This window comes from Arachis ipaensis, chromosome B9 (genome assembly GCF_059453495.1).
Source record: "Arachis ipaensis isolate K30076 ecotype BB chromosome B9, ASM5945349v1, whole genome shotgun sequence".
NCBI classification, from domain to species: Eukaryota; Viridiplantae; Streptophyta; class Magnoliopsida; order Fabales; family Fabaceae; genus Arachis; species Arachis ipaensis.
In genome coordinates, this window is record NC_142444.1 from 106,258,558 (window position 1) to 106,265,727 (window position 7,170).

At 35.6% G+C, this 7,170-nt stretch overlaps 1 non-coding gene across 1 annotated transcript; it reads left to right on the forward strand.

Annotated features, from left to right (window-relative positions):
* The first annotated feature begins 481 nt into the window (after window positions 1-481).
* On the forward strand, window positions 482-589 carry LOC148545789 (small nucleolar RNA R71). The gene has a single exon (XR_015901955.1). It is a non-coding gene; the product is annotated as a small nucleolar RNA R71 (small nucleolar RNA).
* The last annotated feature ends 6,581 nt before the right edge of the window (window positions 590-7,170 follow it).

The window sequence follows — 7,170 nt, forward strand, 5'->3', positions numbered from 1 at the left end:
TATTAAAGCCTTGTTGAGGCTTTTGTTGATCCTTCCATGAGAGATTTGGGTGATTTCTCCATGAGGGGTTATAGGTGTTTCCATAAGGTTCACCCATGTAATTCACCTCTGCTATTGCAGGGTTCTCAGGATCATAGGCCTATTCTTCAGAAGGCGCCTCTTGAGTACTGTTGGATGCAGCTTGCATTCCATTCAGACTTTGAGAAATCATATTGACTTGCTGAGTCAATATTTTATTCTGAGCCAATATGGCATTCAGAGTATCAATTTCAAGAACTCCCTTCTTCATAGGCGTCCCATTACTCACATGATTCCTCTCAGAAGTGTACATGAACTGGTTATTAGCAACCATGTCAATGAGTTCTTGAGCTTCTGCAGGCGTTTTCTTTAAGTGAATGGATCCACCTGCAGAGGTATCTAATGACATTTTAGCTAATTCAGACAGACCATCATAGAATATGTCCAGGATGGTCCATTCTGAAAGCATGTCAGAAGGACACTTTTTGGTTAGTTCTTTGTATCTCTCCCAAGCTTCATAGAGGAATTCACCTTCTTTCTGTCTGAAGTTCTGAACATCCACTCTAAGCTTACTCAGCTTTTGAGGAGGAAAGAACTTGGCTAAGAAAACCTTGACCAGCTTATCCCAAGAGTTCAGGCTATCTTTGGGTTGAGAGTCCAACCATACTCTAGCTCTGTCTCTTACAGCAAAAGGGAAAAGCATGAGCCTGTAGACTTCAGGATCTACTCCATTAGTCTTAACAGTATCACATATCTGCAAGAATTCAGTTAAGAACTGAAAAGGATCTTCAGATGGAAGTCCATGAAACTTGCAGTTCTGCTGCATCAGAGAAAGTAATTGAGGTTTCAGCTCAAAATTGTTTTCTCCAATGGCAGGAATGGAGATGCTTCTTCCATGTAAATTGGAATTAGGTGCAGTAAAGTCACCAAGCATTCTTCTTGCATTATTATTATTTTCGGCTGCCATCTCCTCTTATTGTTCGAAAATTTCTGAAAAGTGCTTGCTGGGTTGTTGTAATTTAGCTTCTCTTAGTTTCCTCTTCAGAGTCCTTTCAGGTTTTGGATCTGCTTCAACAAGAATTTTCTTGTCCTTGCTCCTGCTCATATGAAAAAGAGGGACAGAAAAATAATAATAGTAGGGGTCCTTTTTACCACAGTATAGAGGTCCCTGTGTGAGTAGAAGAAAAGAAGAAGAAAAAAATTCGAACACAGATGGAAGAGGGGGTTCGAATTTGGGTGAGATGAAGTGTTAGTAGATGAATAAATAAATAGAAGGAGATAAGAGAGAGAGAGAATTTTCAAAAATAATTTTTGAAAAAGGGTTAGTAATTTTCGAAAATAGTTTTTGAAAAAGGTTAGTAATTTTCGAGAATTAAAATAAAAAATTAAAATAATTAGTTAATTAAAAAGAAATTTTGAAAAAGAGGGAAGATATTTTCGAAAATTAGAAAGAGAGGGAGTTAGTTAGGTACTTTTGAAAAAGATAAGAAACAAACAAAGAGTTAGTTAGTTAGTTGAAACAAATTTCAAAATCAATTTTGAAAAGATAAGAAGATAAGAAGTTAGAAAGGATATTTTAAAATCAAATTTTGAAAAAGATAAGATAAAGACATATTTTTGAAAAGATATGATTGAAATTAGTTTTGAAAAAGATTTGATTTTTAAAATCACAATTAATGACTTGATTCATAAGAAATCGCAAGATATGATTCTAGAACTCAAAGTTTGAATCTTTCTTAACAAGCAAGTAACAAACTTGAAATTTTTGAATCAAAACATTAATTGATGATGTTATTTTCGAAAATTATGAGATAAAATTAAGAAAAAGATTTTTGGAAAAGATTTTTATAATTTTCGAAAATAACTAAGAAAAATGAAAAAGAATTGATTTTTGAAAAAGATTTTGAAAAAGATAAGATTTTTAAATTGAAAATTTGATTTGACTCATAAAAACAACTAGATTTTAAAAAAGTTTTGAAAAAGTCAACTCAAATTTTCGAAATTTATGAGTGAAAAAGGGAAAGATATTTTTTTTTATTTTTGAATTTTTAATGATGAGAGGGAAAAACATGAAAAAGACTCAATGCATGAAAATTTTGGATCAAAACAATGAATGCATGCAAGAATGCTATGAATGTCAAGATGAACACCAAGAACACTTTGAATGTCAAGATGAACATCAAGAACTTATTTTTTAAAAATTTTTAATGCAAAGAAAACATGCAAGACACCAAACTTAAAAATTTTTCATGTATAGACACTATGAATGCAAGAATGCATATGAAAAACAAGAAAAGACACAAAACATGAAAACATCAAGATCAAACAAGAAGACTTACCAAGAACAACTTGAAGATCATGAAGAACACTATGAATGCATGAATTTTTTGAAAAATGCAAGAAGAATATGCAATTGACACCAAACTTTCAACTTGACTCAAGACTCAAACAAGAAACATGAAATATTTTTGATTTTTATGTTTTTTTTTTTTGAATTTTTCGAAAATTATTTGAAAAAGAAAAATAAGGATTCCAAAATTTTTAATATGAATTCCAGGAATCTTGCAATCTTAGTCTAAAGCTCCAATCTGAGGGTTAGACATGGCTTAATAGCCAGCCAAGCTTTAGAAGATATTGATACTTTCCATGTATAGAGAAACTAAGTATGTGAGAATCAACAAACTCTTGTGATGATAAGTTGAAACCCCAATCCAAAAGATTAGACATGGCTTACAGCCAGCCAGGATTCAACAAATCATCATGAAACACTAGAATTCATTCTTAAAAATTCTGAAGAAAAATATATTTTTGAAAAGATTTATATTATTTTTTTTTCGAAAACAGGTGAGAAATTTTTGAAAAGTTTTGAAAAAAAAAATTTTTTTTGAAAAGAAAACAAAAAGAAAATTACCTAATCTGAGCAACAAGATGAACCGTCAGTTGTCCAAACTCGAATAATCCCCGGCAACGGCGCCAAAAACTTGGTGCACGAAATTGTGATCTCAGGCAATGGCGCCAAAAACTCTGTACGCACGTCTTAATAAATTATTTTTCATTCACAACTTCGATACAACTAACCAGCAAGTGCACTGGGTTGTCCAAGTAATAAACCTTACGTGAGTAAGGGTCGATCCCACGGATATTGTTGGTATGAAGCATGCTATGGTCACCTTGTAGATCTCAGTCAGGCGGATATAAAATAGTTATGGAGTTTTCGAAAATATATAATAAATAAGGATAGAAATACTTATGTAAATCATTGGTGAGAATTTCAGATAAGCGCATAGAGATGCTTTCATTCTTCTAAACCTCTGCTTTCCTGCTGTCTTCATTCAATCAATCCTACTCCTTTCCATGGCTGGCTTTATGTAAGGACATCACTGTTGTCAATGGCTACTTTTTATCCTCTATGGAAAATGGTCCGATGCGCTGTCACTGCATGGCTAATCGTCTGGAGGCATCACCCTTGTCAATGGCTGCATCCCATCCTCTTGTGAAAATGGTCCAAATGCTCTGTCACAGCATGACTAATCATCTGAGGTTCTCGATCATACTGGAATAGGATTCACCCTCCTTTTGCGTCTGTCACTACGCCCAGCACTCGCGAGTTTGATGTTCGTCACAGTCATTCAATCCCAGAGTCCTACTCGGAATACCACAGACAAGGTTTAGACTTTCTGGACTCTCATGAATGCCGCCATCAATCTAGCTTATACCACGAAGATTCTAATTAAGAGATCCAAGAGATACTCATTCAATCTAGGGTAGAACGGAAGTGGTTGTCAGGCACGAGTTCATAGGGAATGATGATGATTGTCACGTTCATCACATTCAGGTAGAAGTGCGAATGAATATCTTAGAAGCGGAATAAGTTGAATTGAATAGAAAAACAGTAGTACTTTGCATTAATCTTTGAGGAACAGCAGAACTCCACACCTTAATCTATGGAGTGCAGAAACTCTACTGTATGAAAATACATAAGTAAACATAGGGTAAGCATGGCCGAGTGGCCAGCCTCCCATGGAGGTCTAGAGATCTAAAAATGATCAAAAGATGATCCGAAGATGTCTAATACAATAGTAAAAAGTCCTATTTATACTAAACTAGTTACTAGGGTTTACAAAAGTAAGTAATTGATGCATAAATCCACTTCCGGGGCCCACTTGGTGCGTGCTTGGGCTGAGCTTGAATGTTACACGTGTAGAGGTCAATCTTGGAGTTGAACGCCAGTTTGTAACGTATTTCTGGCGTTCAACTCTGGCTTGTGACGTGTTTCTGGCGTTTAACTCCAGACAGCAGCATAGAACTGGCGTTCAACACCCTTTTACGTCGTCTAAACTTGGTCAAAGTATGGACTATTATATATTTCTGGAACGCCTGGATGTCTACTTTCCAACGCAATTGGAAGCGCGCCATTTTGAGTTCTGTAGCTCCAGAAAATCCACTTTGAGTGCAGGAAGGTCAGAATCCAACGGCATCAGCAGTCCTTCTTTAACCTCTGAATCTGATTTTTGCTCAAGTCCCTCAATTTCAGCCAGAAAATACCTAAAATCATAGAAAAACATACAAACTCATAGTAAAGTCCAGAATTGTGAATTTAACATAAAAACTAATAAAAACATCCCTAAAAGTAATTAGATTCTACTAAAAACATACTAAAAACAATGCCAAAAAGCGTATAAATTATCCGCTCATCACTCAACAAGGTACATCACGTCCAATACCTGTAAGATGAAAATTTCCAAAATGGGTGAGAACATCATCCCTTTTGAGGTTCTCAGTAGGGGTAACAGTTCCAAAGCAGAGACAATGTAAAGACTACTGGAAAGCTCTAACACTTCAACAACAAAGAAATTCAAACCTAAAAATATACTACTTAATACGCAAAAATTTGGCTCTCGACAAATTTCCTTCCGGCAAGTGTACCGGATTGTCGTCAAGTAAGAACTCACAAAAGAGTGAGGTCGAATCCCACAGGGATTGGTAGATTGAGCAATGTGAATTGGAGAATTATACTAGTTGAGCAGAATCGGAGGTGAAATTGGAAATGCAGAAAGTAAAATTGGCGGGAAACTTAAATTGCAAGAAATTAAAAGAACAGAAAACTAAATTGTATCACTATAAAAGTAGAGAATTACATGAATTAAAAGAAAAACTAGAGAGAGGAAAGGTAGAAGAAGAAGAATTAAAAGGAGAAAAGTAAATCAAAGCATGAAATTAAACTAGATCTAAGAGTTCATAATCTAAATCTAACCTAATCCTAATTCTAGAGAGAAGTGAGAGCTTCTCTCTCTAAAACTAACTTTTCCTCTAAAACTAATCTAAACTAAACTAATGATGACTAAGTGTGTTGATTCCTGTTCATTCCTTGGGTTAAGTAGCATCAGAGATGAGTTGGATTTGGGCCTGGGAAGCCCATAAATCACCCCCAATGGATTCACTTTAAGTGGGTCACGTGCGGGCATCGACGCGTACGCGTACAGTGCGCGTACGCGTCGCTCGACAATTTTCCACCCAACGCGTACGCGTCATGTGCACGTACGCATCGCCTTGCGACCTCGTCATTTTACGCGTGCGTGTCTAGTACGCGTGCGCATGGAGTGAATTTCTCCGAATCCTTGATTTTCCATGATTTCTTCACTATGCATGCTTTCCTCTCCATTCCTTTGATCCATTCCTAGCCTTTTCAATCTGAAATCACTAACAAACATATCAAGGAATCTAGTGGAATCAAGGGTGAATGAAAATCATCAAAGTAGAAGTCTAAAAGCATATTTTCACACTTAAGCACAAATTAGGAGAAAATCATGAAACCATGCTATTTCATTGAATAAATGTGGGTAAAAGGTCATAAAATCCCTTAAATCAAGCACAATATAAACCCTAAATATGGGGTTTATCAACCATCCAAGCAGATCCTAGTACATAGACACCACAGGCATATGTCCTGAGGTCTAGCCTTATTCATCGCTTTCTTTTGTTTTTGCTGCCACTTTTGGCTTTTCTTTTTCTTTTCTTTCTTTTTGTTTGTTTCCTTTTTAAAACAAGGACTTTTATTTGCTAAGATTCATAGACAGTAAGCTAATCTATACTAGAAAGGAAACAATCCACCCTTTTATTCATTTATAAGTGAGCTACTACTCAATCAAACATACACCACCACTTACTGTTATTTTACTACTTGCTAAAAAGGAACTCTTCCACTTCTTTGTTCAATCATTTCTTTTATTTAATTGAAAAGACTTAGGGAACAAGGAAAATATTTAACAAGTGAAAGTGAACACACACACACTTAGGCTAGCATACTTATTACAAAGATTAAAACATACGGAATGTAAGATTACTAAAACCATTGTTGACTATTACAATGGGAACATTCAGACTTCCAGTTTAGAGTATTTCAAAGCGGATGAAATTAAGCAACAATACAACCTCTTGGTGGTGCCTTCTAGTTGCTTCCTCTCTGCTATCATCATCTGTGGCTTTAGTGTCCTTCTTTCTGTCCTTTGATGATAATGCATAGTTCTTCCAAGGGTTGATTGAATTCCTGCAGAAGCTCTGAAAGTTGCTTGTTCCCCAAGCACTTGAGAGGTTGTTAGTATGCATGTACATTTGTAGGCTTTTAAACTTAGATTGGTGTGTGAACACCAAACTTAGTTTCTTGCCTTATGCAACAAATTGAGTCTTATGCAGAAAACATCAAGTACTTTTATTAAGAAAGTAAACTATGAACTAGAAAACAACTATGAACTAAATAGCATACCAGAATTAGAAAACAAACAACTTTTGAGTAATTTCTCTGCTTGTTTGGAGCTGACAACTAATTATTCCATGGTGGAACACCAAACTTAGAATTACACATTCCCCCTTAGATTTCTTTGGTGTGCAACACCAAACTTAGCTCTTTGTGATACAGAGAATTTACTTACTCTTATTGACAAGCTATGAAAAGAGAATTACCTTTGGTTGGGTTGCCTCCTAACAAGCGCTCTTTTATCGTCATTAGCTTGACGTTCCTCTCTCTCAAGTGAGTCTATATTTCATCTTGGACCCTTCTACCATGTCACCCAAGTAATGTTTAAGCCTTTGTCCATTCAAAGTGAAGGTCTATTGTGAGCTTTCTTCCCTAATCTCTATGTATCCATAAGGTGA